This window comes from Haematobia irritans, chromosome 3, assembly GCF_050003625.1.
Source record: "Haematobia irritans isolate KBUSLIRL chromosome 3, ASM5000362v1, whole genome shotgun sequence".
Lineage (NCBI taxonomy): Eukaryota > Metazoa > Arthropoda > Insecta > Diptera > Muscidae > Haematobia > Haematobia irritans.
In genome coordinates, this window is record NC_134399.1 from 40507196 (window position 1) to 40530584 (window position 23389).

The 23389-nt window shown below is 31.2% G+C and overlaps 1 protein-coding gene across 2 annotated transcripts in view; it reads right to left on the bottom strand.

The window, feature by feature from the left end:
• Positions 1–23060, bottom strand: part of kek5 (leucine-rich repeat, immunoglobulin-like domain-containing kekkon 5 protein) — a 524846-nt gene extending 501786 nt beyond the window's left edge. The window contains exons 1-2 of one of the 2 annotated variants that reach the window (XM_075300233.1): positions 22200–23060; positions 11191–11781 (exon numbers count right to left, since the gene is read on the bottom strand). The gene's annotated coding sequence lies outside the window, so the exon portion shown is untranslated. The remainder of the gene's footprint in view (positions 1–11190; positions 11782–22199) is intronic. The other variant, XM_075300232.1, reaches the window with a different exon arrangement.
• Positions 23061–23389: the final 329 nt, after the last annotated feature.

Consider the following 23389-nt stretch of genomic DNA (forward strand, 5'->3'; position numbering starts at 1 on the left):
TTGAAAATTGTTTGTCCTCTGACCTTTTAAAATATTTCCATACTTGTAAGATTTTATTTTTCTATTTTCTCTCGGTAGCCAAATCTTTCTCTGAGTCTGTGCTGTTGTAATCACATGCCTGACATGGTCATGGATTGTCATGGAGCTCCGGAGCTGAAATTCAACACATAGTCAAAACTCAGAACTACTTTAAAAGTAAATATTACACCTCTTTGGAGAAAGCGATCCATTCCTTTTAATGCTGCAGCAGACGTCACAAAAAGGAGAACATTTGGTGATGTGAAAGCCAAACTATCGACTAACTATCGATAGTACTATCGAAAATGTCTGGCTGTTATCGATAGTAGCTCGATAGTGCCCAACAATCGATAGTGCTATCGATAGTTCTCCACCTCTAATAGGAACCCCCTGCGAGCTTGAAAGACCGCTTTAACAGAGAGAAGCAAATTTCAAATACTCGTGTCCCAACTTTAATGAGAACAATTTTTAAAGCGAATATTATGAAATTTCTTTTAATGAAGTTTTCTTTATATTAAATAACGGTTCTGTTTGAGGATGCATCATCTTTCACATTACATCTAATTTTTGTTTCAAAGTATTTCTTTTTCTTAATAAAAAACAAAAACATTTTTTTACTTGAAAGTATAATAGAATAATATAATAAATATAAAATCACCGGTTTCAGGGATGCTACGTTGATGTCTAAAATTTTTGATAATATTATTTTCCATATGTAGAATGTTTATGAATAAAAATAACAAATAAATTAAACATTAATATAAATAAATAAACAAAATAAAAATTACGGCATAATTGGCCACAAGTATTATATCCGCAGAGCATTATGGCAACCATAAATGTAATGGTTAAAACATATTCCGCGAATTCTATCAAAAATTTAGGTCAAAATACAGAAATTTTGAATACTTCCGAAGCAACAGGAAGTTAGAATTATTGACGTTTAGAGAGTGAATTTGTTTTGTACAACTGACACTTCCTCTCTTATTTTATCCAACTTGAAAGTTTCTATTATAACTTTGATTTTTAAATTGACATTTATTCGTGAATAGCTTTTGTTAGCATATCCTAAAAACAGGAAATGTGAAAATTCAATTTTATTGAAACTACTCAGCAAAAAAAAAGGGTAGCCAAAAAATGCAATGTTGTTTTTGATCCAGAGTTGATGAAAAATCGGTTAAAAAGGGGTGAATTTTAAATGGACGGAATACATCTTTTTAGGCATCCACTTTAATTGGCATTATAACTGGGTATAATACACTTGGGAAACATATAGTATGAATAGGCCTTAAAGATGATGAAATTTGTGGATGTTGTCTGAACCCGGAAGTTACAGAAGACTCGTACCACTTTCTACAAGATACTGGCTTCCTTTTTCTTTAAGACTCTCATCGATCTGCAGAAGTGTAGCCTAAGGAACATAACCAATAGCCTTCATCAGGACCTCTGGTTGGATGTTTAAAGCTTTAAAGAAGACGGATATATGCAAGTTTTTAGGCGACTTTAAAGGAGGCCATCTCACGAAGAAGAAATTGAGAAAATTGCCTTGAGGAATCACAATGGCCCTATAGTGGTCTTAGTGGAAATCAATTCGATTTCAAGAATTGTTGTCATCTCCTATAACCTAATCTACACTAAAAAAAATATTGTCGTGAGGCCAAAGACTTTGTGTCCTTAAATTCCCAGCAAAAGAATACAAATACTTTTCTAATGAAGACTTTTGTGATTATGAAAGCTGAGCTCAAGCCCTTTCCAATGAGCCTACTCTCTACATCGCACGCGGCTTAGTTTTTAAATAATAAGCCAAATACTAAAAATCCAAATTCGAATTTGAAAAATATTTTTGGTGTTGGTTTGTGCCTCGGCAAAGTTTTTGCTGCAAATTTCAAATTCGAATTTATCTTCACACACATGCCAAAAAGTAGTGAAAATGTTCTTTTTGGATCCGGAAGTGGTGCAAAATTGGCGCTGAGGCGATGAATTTAACGTAGGCTTGTCATAGTATGGATGTTCATCATTTCATTTCACAATTTCAACAGACGTTGCACTGAATTTGCATCAGTTCTTAAGTTCTGAACTACAAAAAAAATTATGATATTTCGCTTAATAACTAATTTTTACAATTTTTCTGATTCATGATGCCTACGCTTGTCTGAAACTTTTGACATCAAATATTTAAAAAAATCTAACTTTTATAGACAAAAATTGAATAATTTGCACAATTTTGTTAATTTTTATTCTGTTTCTAACCTATTTGAAACAAAAAAGTTAAAATTTCCCATTAAAAATACGTAGAGAGAGAGAGAGAGAGTTATAAAAAATCAAATTAAAAGAACTTCCTGTGTGACAGGTTGGTTGATAAGTCCCCGGTCTAACAAAGAAAAACACTTTTTTTGTCAAAATTCGTTTTTATTATTCAACATAGTTCCCTTCAAGAGCGACACAACGATTATAACGACCTTCCAAATTTTTGATACCATTTTGGTAGTACTCCTTCGGTTTGGCCTCAAAATAGGCCTCAGTTTCGGCGATCACCTCTTCATTGCAGCCAAATTTTTTCCCTGCGAACATCCTTTTGAGGTCTGAGAACAAGAAAAAGTCGCTGGGGGCCAGATCTGGAGAATACGGTGGGTGGGGAAGCAATTCGAAGCCCAATGCATGAATTTTTGCCATCGTTCTCAATGACTTGTGGCACGATGCGTTGTCTTGGTGGAACAAAACTTTTTTCTTCTTCATATGGGGCCGTTTTGCCGCGATTGCGACCTTCAAACGCTCCAATAACGCCATATAATAGTCACTATTGATGGTTTTTCTCTTCTCAAGATAATCGATAAAAAATAATACCATGCGCATCCCAAAAAACAGAGGCCATTACTTTGCCAGCGGACTTTTGAGTCTTTGCACGCTTCGGAGACGGTTCACCGGTCGCTGTCCACTCAGCCGACTGTCGATTGGACTCAGGAGTGTAGTGATGGAACCATGTTTCATCCATTGTCACATATCGATGGAAAAACTCGAGTGTATTACGAGTTAACAGCTGCAAACACCGCTCAGAATCAACAACACCTTGTTGTTTTTGGTCAAATATGGGCTCGTGCGGCACCCATTTTGCACAGAGCTTCCGCATATCCAAATATTGATGAATGATATGACCAACACGTTTCTTTGATATCTGTAAGGCCTCTGCTATCTTGATCAACTTCATTTTACGGTCATTGAAAATCATTTTGTGGATTTTTTTGATGTTTTCGTCGGTAACCACCTCTTTCGGGCGTCCAGTGCGTTCACCGTCCTCCGTGAAATTAAAATTTGCTTCGTAGAAGCCAGTACACAAAACCCAAATTTAAAAGAGAATTGTGTCTTAAAAGTATCCTTACTTGTAATCTACGCTTCTTTGGCTCGGAATCAATATCAAAATTTTTAAAGTAAAGACAAAATCTTTGGAACCGGACATGCTTTTTTTAGTGTGGGTTGCTTAGCATAGCAGACGCATTTCACTGTTACAAAGTTTTTCCTTGTTCAAAAGATGATAAACTTTTCACTGAAGTCGTTTTATTTTTATATTTAAGCGATTGGACTTAAAAATGGGTATCTTAACAAGAACGAAAATTTTGTTTACTAAGGTCAACGTGGCTTTAATAATTCTGCAAAAATTCTTCAAAATTAATGAAATTGACTTTGAATTTGTTGACTGTTTGTATCTTGATTACAAACCAAAAAAAGCATTTAAAAATAGCCACGTTTTTCAACACTTTATTTTAAAGGCGCTTTAAGAGAAATATAGCCTAATTTCTATTGGAAGTCGATCCCGAATTTGGAAATTTATATTGTTGTTAATTTCGATAGCACATGACGAAAATAGCTTAGCGAAAAGGAATAAATTAGAACTTGGTTCCTACACGGATGAAAAAGACTGTTTTTCATATGTTTGGCTATAAACATTATATGTTTGGAACACAAATTTTTAAACACAATATTTTTGAGTGCAAGCATATAATGTTCATAAACTAGCATAACATGTTTGGGACATATATGTTAATATGTTAGAACATATTATGTTTGGGACATAAAATGTTTGTAAATATAATATGCTTGGATGCAAACATATATTAATTTAGAAATAGCCTATAAACATATATGTGTTTGGTAGCTTGGAGCGCTATTCAACAGGGAGCGATATTGAATTAAGTTGGTGGTTGTTGCTTGTTATTACAAAATTAACATTTTATTTTTCCTTGGGCAATTGATCAGCTACTTCTTTGATCCTTACAAACTGTGTGGTCCGCTCTTCGAATCCCCGTCCGGCAAAAGGTAAAATTAAAATAAAAAAAATTGAATAATGTTTTTTCTGTAATACAATGTTTGTATTACAGAAAAAGGTGCTAAGAACTAAAAAATCTCGTGGAAGTGAGAAAGATGTGGGGGAATATACAAATAGGCAGAAACAAAATTTTTAGCATTCAGGTCGAAAACCTATGTTGTTAGCACCTATATTAGCTGTTTATTTTCATAATTCATTATGATTGTAAATATATAAATAAATAAATAAAATTTTGAGCACAATATTGTTTGGGAGAATTTTTTTAAGCATATATTATTTTTGGGTGCAAAATGCTTCCAAACATATTATATGTTCACAAAATAACATATTGTTTTTTGGAAGACAACATTATTGAATTTGGATGCAAAAATACAAAATGTTTGGAACTTAGACTACCCAAACATATATTGTTTAGACTAATATGCTTTCAAACATTTTATATATTGGAAGAGATCAAACATATAAATGTTTGGGCAATGCCCAAAAATGTATATGCTTGAAGCAAAATATGTTTGGGAGTATATGTTACAGAAGCGATTTTTTTATGAGGGTGTTGAATCAAATTTATCCTTACTTCAATTCTCTGCTTCTTTGGCTCGGAATCAATACCAAAATCATTAGTGAAAAGGCAACATCTTTGAAACCGGATATGCTTTTTTTAAAGTGTAACCTAATTAATTTTAATTTATTACAAAAACTGTGTAAATCTAAGGATTTTTATATATTACCTCAAAAGATTTTCTTACGAAGTGAAAATTAAGCTCATCTCTAGAAGACGATTAAATGTAAAGAATTATGCAGAACTTTCAAATGTTTTGCTGGGTAAATCTAAAGTTGAATACCATCCTAAAAACATCTTTGTCTTTATTTTAAAGAAATCGAGCTTTTGACTTTAGGAAGCAATACCTCGAAACCTTATGTGGTCGAAATCAAATAAACTCTTTGTATAGACCATTGTTTCTCGTTGGGATCCAACTAATTAATGATTTAGTATTCCCATAGAAAAATTAATCTACGAAAATATTTTGTATGTGATCCAAGATAAGAGCAATGCCAGTGTGATTGACCCTTATGTGAATGTATTTTTCTACTTTAAGTCTTATACACAAAATAATCGTGGGATTCCTTTGGTAGATGTATACTCAACAGCTAACTATGATGCCTCTATATTGGCAATAACAGTTTATACTCATTGCATTTTGGTCATAAAAGAAGAACGTTTTATTACTTCCCACAAACTGTGGCAATAGTATATATAAAAAAACAACAACACCAGATCATTATGAGGGATATTCTTTAGAAGTACCCCAGGAGTTGGCCATAACGATAGGAATGGAATTAATTATAAATCACAGAACAGAAAGTAGGGATATAAACCTGTTCACCAGAATGTTTGTTTGTTGTTTCTTCTTTTTCAAAATGTTTTCTGGGTTATTACTAAGTAATAGGCTTTACTAAATCTGTCCGTCCATCGTTAACTAACTAAGCTCTTAAATCAAATCAAAATGTGTTTTTATTTCTATCAATATATCTCCCTACATCCCTCCTACTTACAATCCCCCTTCTTCACTATATAGATACAGAAAGACTTCATAAATTCCCTACTCTAGCCTAGTCAATTGGTGAAATAAGAGAAACAACAGAAACCACTCGAGGAACACCAACAACTTTTCCAGTCTATTAATATTAAACATTGACATTGATTGATTATTTTCGTATGCCGGTTTCTTTTTCGGCGATTCCTAGATTGTTTTGTCTATGGCATTGCTATTGTTGCGTTTGAACGTCATCTTTATCATCCGTTTTGTTGATTCTCTTCTCCAGCACCCTTGGTATTTATTTTAAATATTTTAATGTTGTTTTTCTAAATGTTTCCCATTTGTTGAATGGCTTCTTTCCTGAATTAGGTGTTGGTGTGGGGAGGAGGCTGTAAAATATACAAAAGAATCTTCTTTTCCAATAAAAAAAAATATGGGAGTGAGAATCTGCTACCCCAGCCCCAATAATCCCCACATGGAAAAGCTTTATTCTACTGTTCAGTAAATAAGAAACAAAAAAATAATGTTTATTAATGGATTCCCCCCAGATTTGGTTCGAGATTAGTGATAGTGAGTTTGTTGAAAGCTATGCGGTAAACCCTCATTATGACACCGAAGCGTTCCCTTCCTTCTCTTCCCAAAAAAAAAAACAACAGATTTGTTTGTTCCATCCATATTCGTATGAGGAGGGATGGAAGCATATCGAATATCGAAATGAAAACATTCTCCTCAAAACTAGGGTAATTCCATTGAATTGAAATATTGAAAATAAATATCTTAATCTGTAGTCATGATGATTTGGAACCTATTCGTGTTGCACGAGGCCTTTGTTCGACTATCATCGAATTATCAGCCATAAAAGTTTTGATGGCAGGCAGACACTAAAAAGTATATGCATAAGCTTTGTTGATCTATTCTCCTAGATTGGGATTAACGAGGCCTTTTTTCTTTTTGGGCTCGCTCAGCTTTGCCAAAGACCGTTTGTTTCATGTTTTTTCCCCCATTAAATTCACATGTGACACTTAATGGAATTTACGACATGCTTTGGGCTCATTTTGAAAAGTGACAAATTTATTCGTAAATTTCATTGCATCGACACCTTTGGGACAAACATGGCTATGTAGAGAAACAAATACTGGTCCCTTCAAATTGGAAATTGATTCCTAATTAGTTTGTTGAAAACAAACGAATTGACATTTATGTATATTTCCAGGTATTTGACACAGTAGCCCTATTTTGATGTCTTACAAGAACCGAAGAACCTGAACCTGAATTGTAATGGCCAATGGTCCACGGTCCACATTAACATATTGACTGAAATCTATTCAGCCTATGTCTTACAAGTGTTTGGTATATTTTAAAATTCATGACATAAAAGAGGAATTAAATGAGATTACACCAATAAAGAAGAACTGGAATTAGTTTATTTGTTGGAGTGTTTTTGTTTCAATAAAAATCCAATTTATTATTATGAGTGAGGAATTAGTGAAAGGAAGATGTTCAAAAATAGATATAAATTTTATTTTAATCAGGCGAGAGAAATTGTTTATGGGCCTAAGGCGATTGGCTTTTGATTTTTTTTTCGTTCTTTCTTTCTTTTAAATCCAAATAATTGAGACATGCTAAAGGCATTACTTAAAATCTGTTTTCTTTGGAAATTATTTTATTAAAATAAAAAAAGAATAAACAGTTATTCCTTAGCAATTTCTCAAACAAGTTATTAGAAGCTTTTATTTTAGGCAATTTATGCGATGCAGCCATATTTATATCTGAGTTGTACGATAACAAAAGAAATTCCATGAAAATGAATAAATCAAATGGTACAGGCAATATGCCAGTATTTTTTTTTGTCTTCAAACCCCAAATGGAGATTCTTTTCCTAAATCCCCAAAAATTGCCAATTTAAATTAAAGACCCCCAATTTTTTGGCTTCTTTTCATGAAAATAAGTATGATTTACCCATTAACCTTTAAATTCATGGAGTAATGGAAAATTTTATTTTAAATGGCTTCCCGGGACCGAAACTCATATAAAGGGTGATTGTTTAGCTATAATCTTTTTGACAAGGCTGGTTTAAACAGCTGACATACGTTTCGTTTCGTTACCAAAGCCAAAAATCTTATTTTGCATAATTTTTTTCTAAAATTTTGTCAAAATTTTATTTCTATAGAAATAAAATTTTCTCAACATTTTATTTATTTATTTCTAAGAAAAATTTTTGAAAATTTTATTTCTAAGAAAAATTTTTCAAAATTTTATTTCTATAGAAAATTTTTTCAAAATTTTATTTCTATAGAAAGTTTTGTCAAAATTTATTTCTAAAGAAAATTTTGTCAAAATTTTATTTCTAAAGAAAATTTTGTCAAAATTTTATTACTAAAGAAAATTTTGTCAAAATTTTATTTCTATAGAACATTTTATTTCTATGGAAAATGTTGTCAAAATTTTATTTCTAAAGAAAATTTTATTTCTATGGAACATTTTGTCAAAATTTTATTTCTATAGAAAAAATTTTAAAAATGTTATTTCTAAGAAAAGTTTGTCAAAGTTATATTTCTATAGAAAATTTTGCCAAAATTTTATTTCTATAGAAAATTTCGTCAAAATTTTATTTCTATAGAAAATTTGGTAAAAATTTTATTTCTATAGAAAATTTACTCAAAATTTTGTTTCGAAGAAAAAATTTTCAAAATTTTATTTCTATAGAAACTTTTGTCAAAATTTTATTTCTATAGAAAATTTTGTCAAAGTTTTATTTCTATAGAAAATTTCGTAAAAATTTTATTTCTATAGAAAATTTCGTCAAAATTTTATTTCTATAGAAAATTTGGTAAAAATTTTATTTCTATAGAAAATTTGGTAAAAATTTTATTTCTATTGAAAATTTGGTAAAAATTGTATTTCTATAGAAAATTTTTTCAATATTTTATTTCTAAAGAAGATTTTGTCAAAATTTTATTTCTAAAGAAAATTTTGTCAAAATTTTATTTCTATAGAAAATTTTATTTCTATGGAAAATTTTGTCAAAATTTTATTTCTACAGAAAATTTTGTCAAAATGTTATTTCTATAGAAAAAATTGTCAAAATTTTATTTCTATAGAAAATTTCGTCAAAATTTTATTTCTATAGAAAGTGTTGTCAAAATTTTATTTCTATAGAAAATGTTGTCAAAATTTTATTTCTATAGAAAATTTTGTCAAAATTTTATTTCTATAGAAAATGTTGTCAAAATGTTATTTCTATAGAAAATTTCGTCAAAATGCTATTTCTATAGAAAATTTCGTCAAAATGTTATTGTTAAAGAAAATTTTGTCAAAATTTTATTACTAAAGAAAATTTCGTCAAAATTTTATTTCTATAGAAAATTTGGTAAAAAATTTATTTCTATAAAAAATTTGGTAAAAATTTTATTTCTATTGAAAATTTGGTAAAAATTTTATTTCTATAGAAAATTTTTTCAAAATTTTATTTCTAAAGAAGATTTTGTCAAAATTTTATTTGTAAAGAAAATTTGTCAAAGTTTTATTTCTATAGAAAATTTTATTTCTATGGAAAATTTTGTCAAAATTTTATTTCTATGGAAAATTTTGTCAAAATTTTATTTCTATAGAAAAAATTGTCAAAATGTTATTTCTATAGAAAAAATTGTCAAAATTTTATTTCTATAGAAAATTTCGTCAAAATTTTATTTCTATAGAAAATGTTGTCAAAATTTTTTTTCTATAGAAAATGTTGTCAAAATTTTATTTCTATAGAAAATGTTGTCAAAATTTTATTTCTATAGAAAATTTCGTCAAAATTTTATTTCTGTAGAAAATTTGGTAAAAAATTTATTTCTATAGAAAATTTCGTCAAAATTTTATTTCTATAGAAAATGTTGTCAAAATTTTATTTCTATAGAAAACCTTGTCAAAATTTTATTTCTATAGAAAATTTTGTTAAAATTTTATTTCTAAAGAAAATTTTGTTAAAATTTTATTTCTAAAGAAAATTTTGTCAAAATTTTATTTCTGAATAAGATTTTGTCAAAATTTTATTACTAAAGAAAATTTCGTCAAAATTTTATTTTTATAGAAAATTTTGTCAAAATTTTATTTCTATATAAATTTTGTCAAAATTTTATTTCTAAAGAAAATTGAAGAACTTCTTAGTTGGGGAGGATTGTTGTGCCAAATCTATCAAAACTACCAAACAGTAAAAAATCTACCATTTTTGGCCCGTCAATTGGCCGCCTAAATGGTGAGATTTAACGCCTTTAGACTATTTTTTTTACTATATTGAACCTTATCTTCAAACATAAAATTGTACGGACCAAACTATCGATTCAAATAAAGATTTCAGGCATTTTTGTGAATTTTATGTGCTTTTTTATTGAAAAAATTTTAACTATAGCTCTTATATTCTGTTGGTCGAAATTGTAATGAGAATCAACGATTCGAATGGAATAGCTGAGTTTTTTTGACTTGTCGATTTTCCAAAAATTTTAAAAAATCGACTTTTGACTTCTATTTGAATTTGTTTGTAGTTGTCGGAAAAATGTTTATTATGGGTTTACTTTCTAATGGCTTTACTTTTTTGAAGTGTATACGTAATGCTTATATCCGACATGTAAATTATATACTGTCTGCTTTTAAATCAATATTTTTTAGTGCACTAAAATTTAGTTGCCACGTTTACTTGGATCTAAAGATTTTAACCATCCTTTATAGGATGTTTGTATTGATTCCTATATTTTAATCTATTTAACATTTATCCAAAGATTGAATACTTGAGTTAAGATTATTTTCTTTTTAAACAAAAATGTTTTTTTTTTTTACTCTAAAGGAAATTTGCCTTTCCTCAAAGACATACGACTTTAACGGAGGGAAAGAAATTTGTCCTCAATATTGTGTAAATTGTGTGTTCCAAAATTTAGGCGACATAATCTTTCATAGTAGGAGAATATTTTCTTCAGTGTAGATTATATACCTAAAGAAGAATTTTATTAAGAATAAATGCTTCATAATTTGAATGTGTTCCTCTTAACACATAAATGTTCATTCTATTGAATTAAATAAACCATTTTTATGGACAAAACAAAAACCTTTTACGAAAATATTGCTTAACATTTCAAATAATACGGTTTAGAGGGATATTATATTCCACATTGTAGCTCCCATTACATTAGATTTTCTCTATTACTCATATTCCTATAATGATTGTTTTCAATCCCGAGGACTCTGTGAAACCACTTTAAAATCCCATTAAGATGAAAGAAAAAGAGGAATTTCCCATTAAAAGTCATTTCTTTGATTTGGTTTTTGGCCATTTACCGTTTGACGAGCTAATGTCTAATCCAATTATAATCCAATAACCGTTCGACTTATTGATTGTGTATATAGACTGCGGTAACTGATGGCTGGCTGGTTGGCTGCCTTTAGAGTTTAGCCCAAAACATGGCTGGCATCAGGGTATTAATAGAGTAATACAAATCCAGACTAACAAACGACAGAACACAGGTTTTGCGATAAGTTCACAAAATTGTCGAGAAGAGTGAGTATTTTTCTATGTCGGAGTATGTGGCAGACTAATCTTAAGTCCATTCAGCACAAACTACTTAGGAATAACGTAGGGTTTTTGTTTTTCTCTTTTTTTCCTTTCTTTGGGATCTTGCACCTTAACGTAATTTTTCCATAGACACTCGACAAATGCTTTTTGTGATTTGTTGAAAAATTTTATCTATTTTTCTTCTTTTGTGTTTCACTTGGAATTTATGTCCAACTGGATAGTGGGTTTATTTGTTATTGTTATTGTTGTCGTTGTCGTTGTTTTTGGTTTTGGTTTGAATTTTGTTCACACTTTATTGTAAGTTTGTTACTGCACTTTATCACACATCTTCTCCAATGATGAATCACGCATTTACTCTGAACAACAAAGAGTGAGAGAGAAAATAGAACAAATACGAAACATGAGAAGAGATAAACAAATGATAAGAGGCCATGACATACAACAATAAAATATACCGACATCAACTTCTCAAAAAACAGAACAACGAAGAACGACCACTTGCAACAACAACAACAACAATGATAACAAACGAATTTAATTATTCGTCATAAAACAAATTGTTTGTCTCTGTAGCTCAGTCGAGTGCATTGGAGTGTAGTGGTGCGTGGTTAAATATCAACTGTGGTGAGTTGATTGAAGAGAGTAAGTGCAGTAAAACAACAACAAAAACACTACTATAGGCCATGTGGATAGCCTAACAACAAGTTTGGTCGTTTCTTTACTCCACTACACTACACAGCCAAAAAGTTGAATTATTGGTTTTGCACAATGAAGTGTTTAGTGAAAAAATGATTTTGAAATAATCAAATTTGTATAATTAGCAAATTTCGTTCCGATTTGTGCTGTGAAAAATTTTCCAGTTTCTTTGAGAAATTTCGAACTGTCTCATCGATTACAATCACCCTGTGACGAATGCATATGCATTCTCAGCAGCGTAGCCACAACGAAAATTATTTTGAACCAATTTGTTTCCAAAATCATACCAAAATTCCCTCCAGCGAACTAAATTTCCAATTTCGAAGAAAATACCTTAAAAAGTATTATATTATTTTACATAGTGTTTTTATTAAAAGTATTATATTATTTTACATAGTGTTTTTATTAAAAAAGTTAAGTAAGCCAGAAAGGAATGATATGATTTAGCCTTTTTGTTGAAATTTTGAAAAACTAGACTATTTGAAAAGGTCGAATTTTAAAGTCAATTTTACTTGACATCAAAAGACGAAATTCAATATTACAAAAAGTTGACTTAAACTTTCGACTTAGAGGTAGTTAGAGACAACAGCATTCACGCATTTGGTTTATATTGGCATTGCCCCATGAAGAACAATCTCCCGATTTTACTTCCTGAGAGAATATAATAGATTTCCTAATTTTCATCCAATTTGTTATAGTGTTGCTTTGCACCTATAATTGCATACCGTCCATATTCTTATATAGATCAATCCTACTATTCTACTTTTTGCGCAGATTCGAGTATAGGGTTAAAATTATCTAAAAAGATATAAAACCTGGCCCAAGACCTAAACCATGAAATTTTCATTCGATTTTCTGAGATTGATATGATATCTGTCCCACACTGAAAAAAAGTATTGACGGTTGGTTCCAAAGATTTCGTCTTTACACTATTAATTTGGTATTGATTCTGAGCCAATGAAACGGAGAATTGAAGTAAGGACACATTTACGTTACAATTCACTTGTAAATATGAGTTTTGCCTACTTGATTCTAGGAAACAAATTGTATTACCAGCTGTTTTCTTCATGTGCTATCAAAGTCCATTAAAAACGTCTGAACGACTACTTAAATTTCCAAATTCAGATCCGACAACAAGTGAAAATTATTTTATGTATCATGTTGAAAATATCTCCAACTTTTGGACTAGGAATAAACTTTATATCAGATAAATGAGTCTGCAGCCTCACGCCAATATTTTTTTCAGTGTATAGATACTATTGAATATTTGATAAAAGTTTGAAATACTTCAATCAATTTATAAATTTGACCAAATTTATAAAAATGGATCAAAATGGGCTACTTTCCGTTTGGTCCGACCATCGGACCAAATTTAAAAATTAGAAATCTTTTGGACCAATTTTGGTCCGATCGGATCAAAATGGCAACGCTGATTCTCACCCACTATCATTCTCTCCCTCTCTCTCTGTCTCTCTCTGATTTGGTCTCTCATACATACAGTCTGCTACAATGACTTAGGGCATCAAAAACCAGAATTGAAGAATAAAATACAAGTAAAACCTTTCTTGTTGTAGGTGTTGTTGTAGAATATAATGACTACCTAAAATGTGGGTACAGCATTCTCCTCTAAGGCTCGATTAAGGCAATGCGTATAGAACCACTACAACATGGACTACGATTGTGATCTGACTGTAGTATTTTGAGCATTTCACTTCGTTTACTTTGGTGTCTGGCTCTGTGCTTGCCAGGAGTGCGTACATTAGTGTCCATTCGTCCGTCTGTCTGTCGGTCGTTTTATCCAGTTTGACCATTCAATTCGTACCATTATTGTTGTTGTTGTTATACAACACAACGCTCAATTCACATGCAGTTGTCAATTTGGAGACTTTGAATAGGAAGAGGGATTCGAGAAGAACAACAAAAACAACCAAAATCTTGTTATTCTGAAGTTGATGTGATGACGACGACAACGATAAATGTGGCTGCTGCTATGACTACATGTCTGTGCTTATTGGATGTGTACTAACCCTGTCCGGGCATAAATCAAGAGGTATTTTTCCTTGTTTGATCTTGCCTTCCAGTTTTTTTTGCCATCTAAATTAATGTGCTTCTTGCCTGTTCTCCTTTTTTGGTCATCTCTTTTACTGAATGTCTTCAAGTGTATTCATGTATGCTAGAATGGCGTACAACATTGTTGGTTTACTTCTTTCTTTCTTCCTTTCTTTTGTTGATAATCACAAAAACATTGTGAAATATTCGCAATATATCCCACGAGGAAAGCGGCATGAAAATGAAGAAACAAACAAGAAAACACAAACACACGAATGATAAAACACATGATGAATTTGTGATTTCTTTGTGCTCTTTGGTTTTGGCTCATCGTCATTTCTAAGATGTGTCTTCAAAGGCCCAAAGATAAATGTAAGCAAACGATATTCCTTCTAAGAGAGTGACAGGGTAACTCAAGTGTAGCAAAGCTTCACAATAATGGTCATCTTGTGACAAAGATTTCTCTTCGAATATTAGAATAAGGAACTGGGAGATTGTAGCAGACTCTTTTGGGATACAAGTGGGAAACTCTTTCTTGAAGAAAGAAAGAAAGCATTAACAATTTGAGTTATTTAAAGAAAAATAATTTTATTTTATTTATTTATAGCCCATTCGTATTAGTCTTGAAATCTTATAAAAGTGTATTTGAAATACCTTTTTTTATACAAACAACAGTTGAAATCTAATAAAAGTGGATTTTGAAAGTAGAATGTGGATGAGATATTAACCCTAGAACACTAAATCTCTTTTTTACATTTTACTACTAAACCTCGCCTGTGAGATGTTTTTTCAAAAAGTACAACATTTTAATGTACAAAATAGTTTGTTTATTAAAAAAATCAACTTTTCTTAAAGAACACAATTATTATTTCAATATTTTCTCTAATATTTCATTAAACAAATTTACAATAGTTTAGTGTTGTAGGGTTAAATTGATTGATACTAAAATATAATCCAATTTTTAATATTGTTATAAGTTCCTCCTTGAGTCATGTATTGGACAATATTAATTCTTATTATTAATTCTTCATGTTTGCCATTAACCACATATACCATATAACAAATAAAACATGAATTCTATCTATAGCCAAAACTAATCTTTGCCCCAAGTCAAGACATTTTAATGTTCCATTGAATTATATAAGAGGCACTTCAAGAGTTCCGAATAACATTTGGCTTCGATCGTATTACCTCTGCCCGGTATTTTTCAACTTTAAATTTTCCAAAGTTAAAAACCTCTAAAATATCGAATTTCATTTCGAATTATTCTGAACCCATTTTTACCACAAGACTAGTACGCTCTTGAAGTGTAGTATTCAATTACATTCATAGTAGAAGACCACATTTCAATATAATCTCAACATATCTTTCAAACACGAATGCTCTTCATCTTCCTCTTCATTGGTTTTGGTAGTGATGTTTACGATGATGACATATTTTTGGTTTTGTAATTTGTGAACAATAAAATATGTATTGTATTTTTCGATAGCCCCAATAAAATTAAATAAATAAAAAATAAGTAAATATCTGAGTACTATACTTATTAATTATTCAGTTTATTATTTATATTACTATTATTATTATTAAATACTGTCATTTTAGTATATCGAAGAAAGCCCTCTTAATCGCTCTAATAGTGATTGAATTGACAATGGAAATGTCAAATAAAATTATTTATAAATATTTACAATTCGAATTTGCTCTCATTCCAATACAAATCTCATGAGATTTGTATTGGAATGAGATGATAAGAGAAATTTGGTATTTACTATAAACGAAAAACTATACAATTATTTCAGATATTGTAATCAAATAAGAATTGGTATTTTAGATTATCTATTATTGTTGAAGATAAATATATAACCCATTATAGGGCACATTTTTTATCCACGCAACCCAAATAATGCGGAATAATCAAATTTTGTAATTCTTAGAATAAATGACCATACCCGTATTAATCCTCTAATGACCCATTATTTTACCAACTAATAAAATGTTCGGGATTTATCACACAAAAGCAAGGAAACTCTATACGGTAAAATCCAGAATATGCATTAAAGTCTCCTGTGCAGTTTTAACTACGTTTTTGCGGTATTTTAAAGAATTTTATTGTCTTTAGGCGTGTTTCATTTAAAGCTTCCAGTTTTAATATATGTTGTCTTGGACATTAGAGGATTAAATGTCTATTGAATTCCCCTTGAATTGCCCATCGTTGAGAGTTTTGTGGTAATTTTGGAGATGAGTTGAAAAATGTCAACATATTGTTGAAAAATTCTCTTATGTCAGTAGACATATCATTTCCGATTTTAAATCTCTCTCACATATATTTTGTTATACATTACTTATTAAAACGTTTCCTATAAGAAATTCTGCCAATTATGGCCTAGAATAGGAAAATTTAAGACATACTTGAAATATAAATAAGGAAATTGCGTCAAAGTGTAACACCGATTTTCTTAAATTTGTCGATTAATTTGAAAGTTTTTTCCATCAGTTATAAAACCTCCAAAACATTTTTTGTGCTTTGGGAACTTAGCCCACTTAGCAAAGTTTGTTTTAATTCTAGTTAAATTAATGAAATGTTTACATAGCTGAATTATGTCTAAAACATAAATTTTGACATACACAAGGGTGTTTTTTTTTCACGATAGTAGTTTTTGACTGTGAAATGTTGCACTTGTGCGATATCATTAATTCTCTTTTTGAAAATGCTCGATTCAATGCATAACCAACCCCCCAGCTAGGGTAGAATATTATCAACCCCGAAAAAAATAGAAAAGTATACAAATTTTTAGTAATTGTAGCAAGTATGATAAGATCTATGTTTTGATGGGCCAGAAATGCTTATAAGGAAATACATTCTTACACAACGATAATGTAAACTTGTCGCCGTGCATAAGAAAACTCCAGTCCATGCAACAAAATTCAGTGAACTACGTAATTGTATCTTTTCAGATAGGATATATTAAACGAAAGTTAATAGCAAATGTAGAGTTGTGAAACGGTGGGATTTAAAAAAAAATCTAAACAAAAAACTTCATTTTACATTGCCATAAATACAATTCTTCATGGATACAATGAAAACGTTCATTTATACTATAAAATGTTTCATTATTTAAGACGAAAACGAACTTAAAATATAATAATATAAAGAGAATGAAAGCGTTAATTAATATTATTCGTTAGTTTTCGACTTAACTAATGAAACATTTCATATTATAAATGAACTTTTCATTGTCTTTATGAAGAACTTCATAGTATTTATAAAATTATGTTGTCGGCCATTTTTCTATCAATAGATAGACCAGATGCTTTTAAGCAAGACTGTCCTTGGTTAGTCACGAACTACTTCATCTTTTTCGAAACGAAAATTGAAAAAGGCGATTACACACAAAAAAATAAAATTTGAATTTGTACATAAATTTGTAAATTTTTAAAAATTTATGGACTTTTTCATAATAAATATGTACACTTACATAATATATTGTTTTCGTAAATACTTGTTGTGAAATTATGAATTGTTTAATAATATATATGGACGGTTTCATAAAATTAATGAAATTGTACTTAATATATCAAAAAATACTGGCTTTCTCTTAGCGTGAGAGAGCCACAACATAGAGTTACTCTCATATGAAACAATACAAGCATATAATATGAGAAAAAAAGGAAACATAACGTGTTGAAGGCAATACGTGTGTTTGTGTTTTTTAGTACAGTTTGAGTCGCCGTCGCGATTCGAAGATTATTTATTGCTGTAAAACAGAAACAATATTAAATGGAAGCGTTGGTGATCATAAGTGATATAAAATATGATAAAATTATGTTCTTTACTGGCTAGACTTGCGATTTTTCGTAAATGGGTTGATACATTATCACCAATTATGCAATTATGTAAAAGTACATATTACATATATGCATGTTACATATATGTATGTTATGTAAAAGTACATATTTTTCAATGACGAAAAATATGTATACTTCATTAATAATATTAAAAACTCCATTCATATTATGTATACATTCCTGGTAAATGAAAACCTATATTTTTTATTTTATGAATTGTTTTCATATAATTTATGCATCCCGTGTTTGGAAAATTTTTGTGAACACTATTCATAAAATAAATGTATTATTTTTTGTGTGTACTTTAGAGGAGAGATTATCACACTCATAAAAAATTCTTTTGACCTATTTTTCGAAAGAACAAAGATTCATCCCAAGGGACTAAGCCTTTTTCTGTGTTCAAATAGAGGGACGGATGGGCCAACACCATGGTTCAGAATCGCTCACAACAGGTATATTGTCTGATCACCCAGTTTATTATGGCTTGACTCCATAGTGGCTTAAAATATCAGAAACCATTTTCTTTTTTCAACAAAAATGTTCATCTTATCTTGCTTTTAGTCGCCACCACACATATTTTGAATATGTTTAAAATATATACTCAGAATACTTTAATAGTTATGAATAGTGGCAAATAATCTTTTGGAAAAGTGGCATGCCCTCTGATATGTTTCCCTTTTTATTTTACTTATTATTATTATTATTGTTTATACCCTCCACCATAGGATGGGGGTATATTAAATTTGTCATTCCGTTTGTAACACATCGAAATATTGCTCTAAGACCCCATAAAGTAAATATATTCTGGGTCGTGGTAAAATTCTGAGTCGATCTAAGCATGTCCGTCTATCCGTCCGTCCGTCTGTTGAAATCACGCTAACTTCCGCACGAAATAAGCTATCGACTTGAAACTTGGCACAAGTAGTTGTTATTGATGTAGATCGGATGGTATTGCAAATGGGCCATATCGGTCCACTTTTACGTATAGCCCCCATATAAAGGGACCCTCAGATTTGGGTTGTGGAGCTTCTAACAGAAGCATTCCGATCCGAAATTTGGTACATGGTGTTGGTGTATGGTCTCTAACAACCATGCAAAAATTGTTCCACATCGGTCCATAATTATATATAGCCCCCATATAAACCTATCCCCAGATTTGGCTTGCAAAGCCTCAAAGAGAAGCAAATTTCATCCGATCTTGCTGAAATTTGGTACATGGTGTTGGTGTATGGTCTCTAACAACCATGCAAAAATTGGTCCACATCGGTCTGTAATTATATATAGCCCCCCATATAAACGGACCCCCAAATTTGGCTTGCGATCGCTCTAAGAGAAGCAAATTTCATCCGATCCGGCTGAAATTTGGTACATGGTATTGGTATATGTTCCCTAATGACCATGCAAAAATTGGTCCATATCGGTCCATAATTATATATAGCCCCCATATAAACCGATCCCCAGATTTGGCTTGCGAAGCCTCTAAGAGAAGCAAATTTCATCCGATCCGGTTGAAATTTGGTACATGGTGTTGGTACATATTCTCTAATGACCATGCAAAAATTGGTCCATATCGGTGCATAATTACATATAGCCCCCATATAAATCGATTCCCAGATTTGTCCTCCGGAGCCTCTTGGAGGAGCAAAACTCATCCGATCCGGTTGAAATTTGGAACATGGTGTTAGAATGTCGTCTCTAACAAACCCGCAAGAATTGGTCCATATCGGTCCATAATTATATATAGCCCCCATATAAACCGTTCCCCAGATTTGATCTCTTGAGCCTCTTGGAGGAGCAAAATTCATACGATCTGGTTGAAATTTGCAACGTGGTGTTAGTATAAGGCCGCTAATATCCATGCCAAAATTGGTCCATATCTATAGTTATATATAGCCGATCCCCAATCACACAAAAATTGGTCAATATCGGTTCATATTCATGGTTGCCACTCGAGCCAAAAAATAATCTACCAAAATTTTATTTTTACGGAAGACATTGTCAAAATGTTATTTCTAAGCTTCGGCCTGGCCGAACTTACGGCCGTATATACTTGTTTTTTTTTTTTTGATAAATGCCTGGTCGAATTAGAAAAATTTCATAAATTTATTGCTACAAAGGGAATCGTGATTTTTATATGCTCACTTAATAAAATGACCAAAAAATTACGAATATAATTTTTTGTGGCACAAGGGCAAAATGGAACAATAGGATACAAAACAATTTCACAAAACGAGGACAAAAAGGTTCACATTTGGTGGTACAAATTGATCTCTGTGGATTTCCAAAAATTGTCACAAAAAGCGTCGTTATTTGAAGGAAAATTTGAGTTATCGCAAACATAAATAATTATTTGTCGACAAATTCAAGAAAACTTGTTAGACATAATTAATATTTGGTGCACTTGGGAATGATAATTTCGTACTTTGAAGGACAAAAATAGACTTAGAAAAATTTTAAAATGTATTTAGCGTTATACGAAGTTTGTAAACTAAAATAGAGTTAAATAGGCTTTAGAGCCGTGGAGGGTTAATTTTTTTTTTTTTTTGAGTATAACCACCTTTCGTTAAAATTTCCTTTTGTGAGAAACTCTTCTTCGCTTTATTAACTTTACTTAAGTTAAATAACTAAAGTATAAAAAATTAATATCCAAAATTTTACTAAATTTGAATTGAAAATAATTTCATAAAATTGGAAAATTTTTACTAAAAATACGTCCATCGTGAACTGCTTATGCCGCTCAAGACATTTCTGCATTCTTTTCCCTTAAAATGAGAATTCTTGTTAGCAAGTGAAAGAAAAAAATTAAATATGTATAATAAATTTTCTTGAATTTGTTGAAAACATATTTACTTATTTCTATAAGTTTATCAAAATATTATTTACTTATTTTTTTCCTTAAAAAATAAAATTAGTCATTGTATGGCTTGCTATATACATTTGGATTTATTTGCTCTTAAAGAACATAATTTGTAATGCGAGGGATTTTCGTTTACTTAAAATTTTATTTCGGGGAAAAAATTCTTTTGCTTTGTGTCTTTCCACCATGGACTTATTATTTGTTACACACGTCCTTCCAATCCTACGCAATTATTTATTTATTTATTTTTATTGTTTGCCTTCAAATGCCTCACTGATCAATGGCTAAAACTTTTTAATTTCACGTTTCAATGAATTTCTTGTGCATTGTACAGCAATCGCCTAATTTCAAAAATAAACATAGCTTTGGCAACCTGGCTTATTGACTTGAGGGTTTTTGGTGCGGGTGTTGTATTCCAATATCTGCCGAAAAAACAACAAACAATGAACAAAAACGAGGAAACATAAACGACGTCAACATGAAGAAAACTGGTTTTGTTTTGCAGGCTCACAGAAAAAAAAAATCTACACAGAAAGATCCAATTTGGAGAGACTGTGAATCATAATCACTGTAAGCCATTTCATAGGGACTCTGGGCATGAGGTCATTTCACAAAAAATTGCCCGCCAATGGGTTAAAAATGAACCAACACATTTACACACACATATATATACACACTAGCGCTCCTATAGCACGCTTTGTTTTCAAATGTAGCGTTACCATGTAATGAAATTGCAATTGCACAATAGTTACAGACAATTAAATTCAAACAGGTTTTCCATATGCCACTACACACGGGGAGGCTGTTGGAGCTTAGAGCGGCAGCCACAGATGCTTGCCGCCATTACCTCTAACCATGCCGCACTACCGGTAGCAGGCCAAAGTAGACAGTGTATACATTTTGTTTTTCTCAAACAAGTTGTGATCTTTGGCATAATCCATTGGTATAGTATAGAAAAATTCAAATATTTTTTTGCAGCTAACCAAAAGTCAAGAGACTATAGAGTAAGTCCAGATCCAGGAGTTCTCTCGTGAATTTAAACGCTCGCCAAGAGATGAAGAACCGGTTACTCAAGATCACTTATAAATAGAATGGATGCATTATTCAAACATTTACACCATGCACTCAACCACCACACATACACACACACACCCATGCACTCTCATATCGCAGCATCACTAAGAGGTATTCAGAATTACTAAATAGAACAACAAAAACACACACTGGACTTTAACATCTGCATTTATAGATTACAAAGGGATTTATAGACTTCTGCTACGAGTATAAGAGAAGGGAGAAACAAAAAAACACACACACACAAATTACCTTTAGTTAAACCACAATTAAAATGAATTCATTTAATTAACTCCATTCGCTAAAGGTTGATGATTTTGTTGGTTTCTTGGGCTTGTTTAGGTTTCTTTCTTTTCACTTTGTGGTTCACTTCACAATAACAATGCTCTTTAGCTGTTGAGAACTGTAAGAAACTGTAAATGGATATTTTTTCTTATGGCCGAAAATTGGTAAATTGCATGTATATGCCACTTAGGTATTTCTTGTAATTTTTTTGCTGATTTAATAACAAAAACTTTGTTGCCTTCTTTGTTTTCATTCGTTAACTTCGCACTTGACACAACACGGCTGTGGGGTTTTAATTTTATTCGTTTTGTTTTGATTTATTTCATTCGACGGTCAGGTATTATTTCGTTTTCTTTAATTTATTCTTGCTAGTGGGCATAGCACTTAGCCTGTGGGGGCTGTTGATGAATTTGGAGCACTCTTTTCTTCTTCTTCTTCTTCTTTTATGCCAAACAAATTGGTAAGCACACACATTCATACATATTTCACTGTTATGTATATTCTCGATGTTACTCCACTCGATTAGCTCTACAACACATCGATGATTGTAGGCAAATTAAAGAGCGCGTACTTTCCGTAGATACCACCAAAATTTACTGCAATTTAATGGTTGGGCAGTAATAAAATTACACTCTAATTGTTGCTCTACTATGGCTCACGTTTATTTTATTTTTTTTTTTTGTTTTCCTATTTCACTGAAGTAATAGCGAAGCACCATTCGAATCGATGCCAATGATTTGCCGACGCATAACGTGACAACGTATCGTACCGTTTCGTTTTGTTCGTTATCAACAACCAACGCGACCGGTGTTTACAAAACAACTGGCATTTTTTGTGAGAATTACCAAACATTCGGTTGCTGGCTGCTTGAATACATTCAACACAAGCGAGAGAGCCCTAATGTTAAGCAGTCATATACTCAACAGCAAGCCCACAGTAATCTCCACCGGAAGGAGAGCTGCTATATGAATTACTTTAAAAAATATTTCTATCTGGCAATGCCCTCTATTCTCTTGCTCTCTTTGGCCAGTGATGAAATGAGAGAGAATGTAAAGTTAACAGTCTGCACTAATGTTAGTTAACATTCTCATGAGTTCTTCGTGTCTTGGCCATCGTTTGGTTGAGAATATTACCGCCTGAAGATATGCAATGTTTTT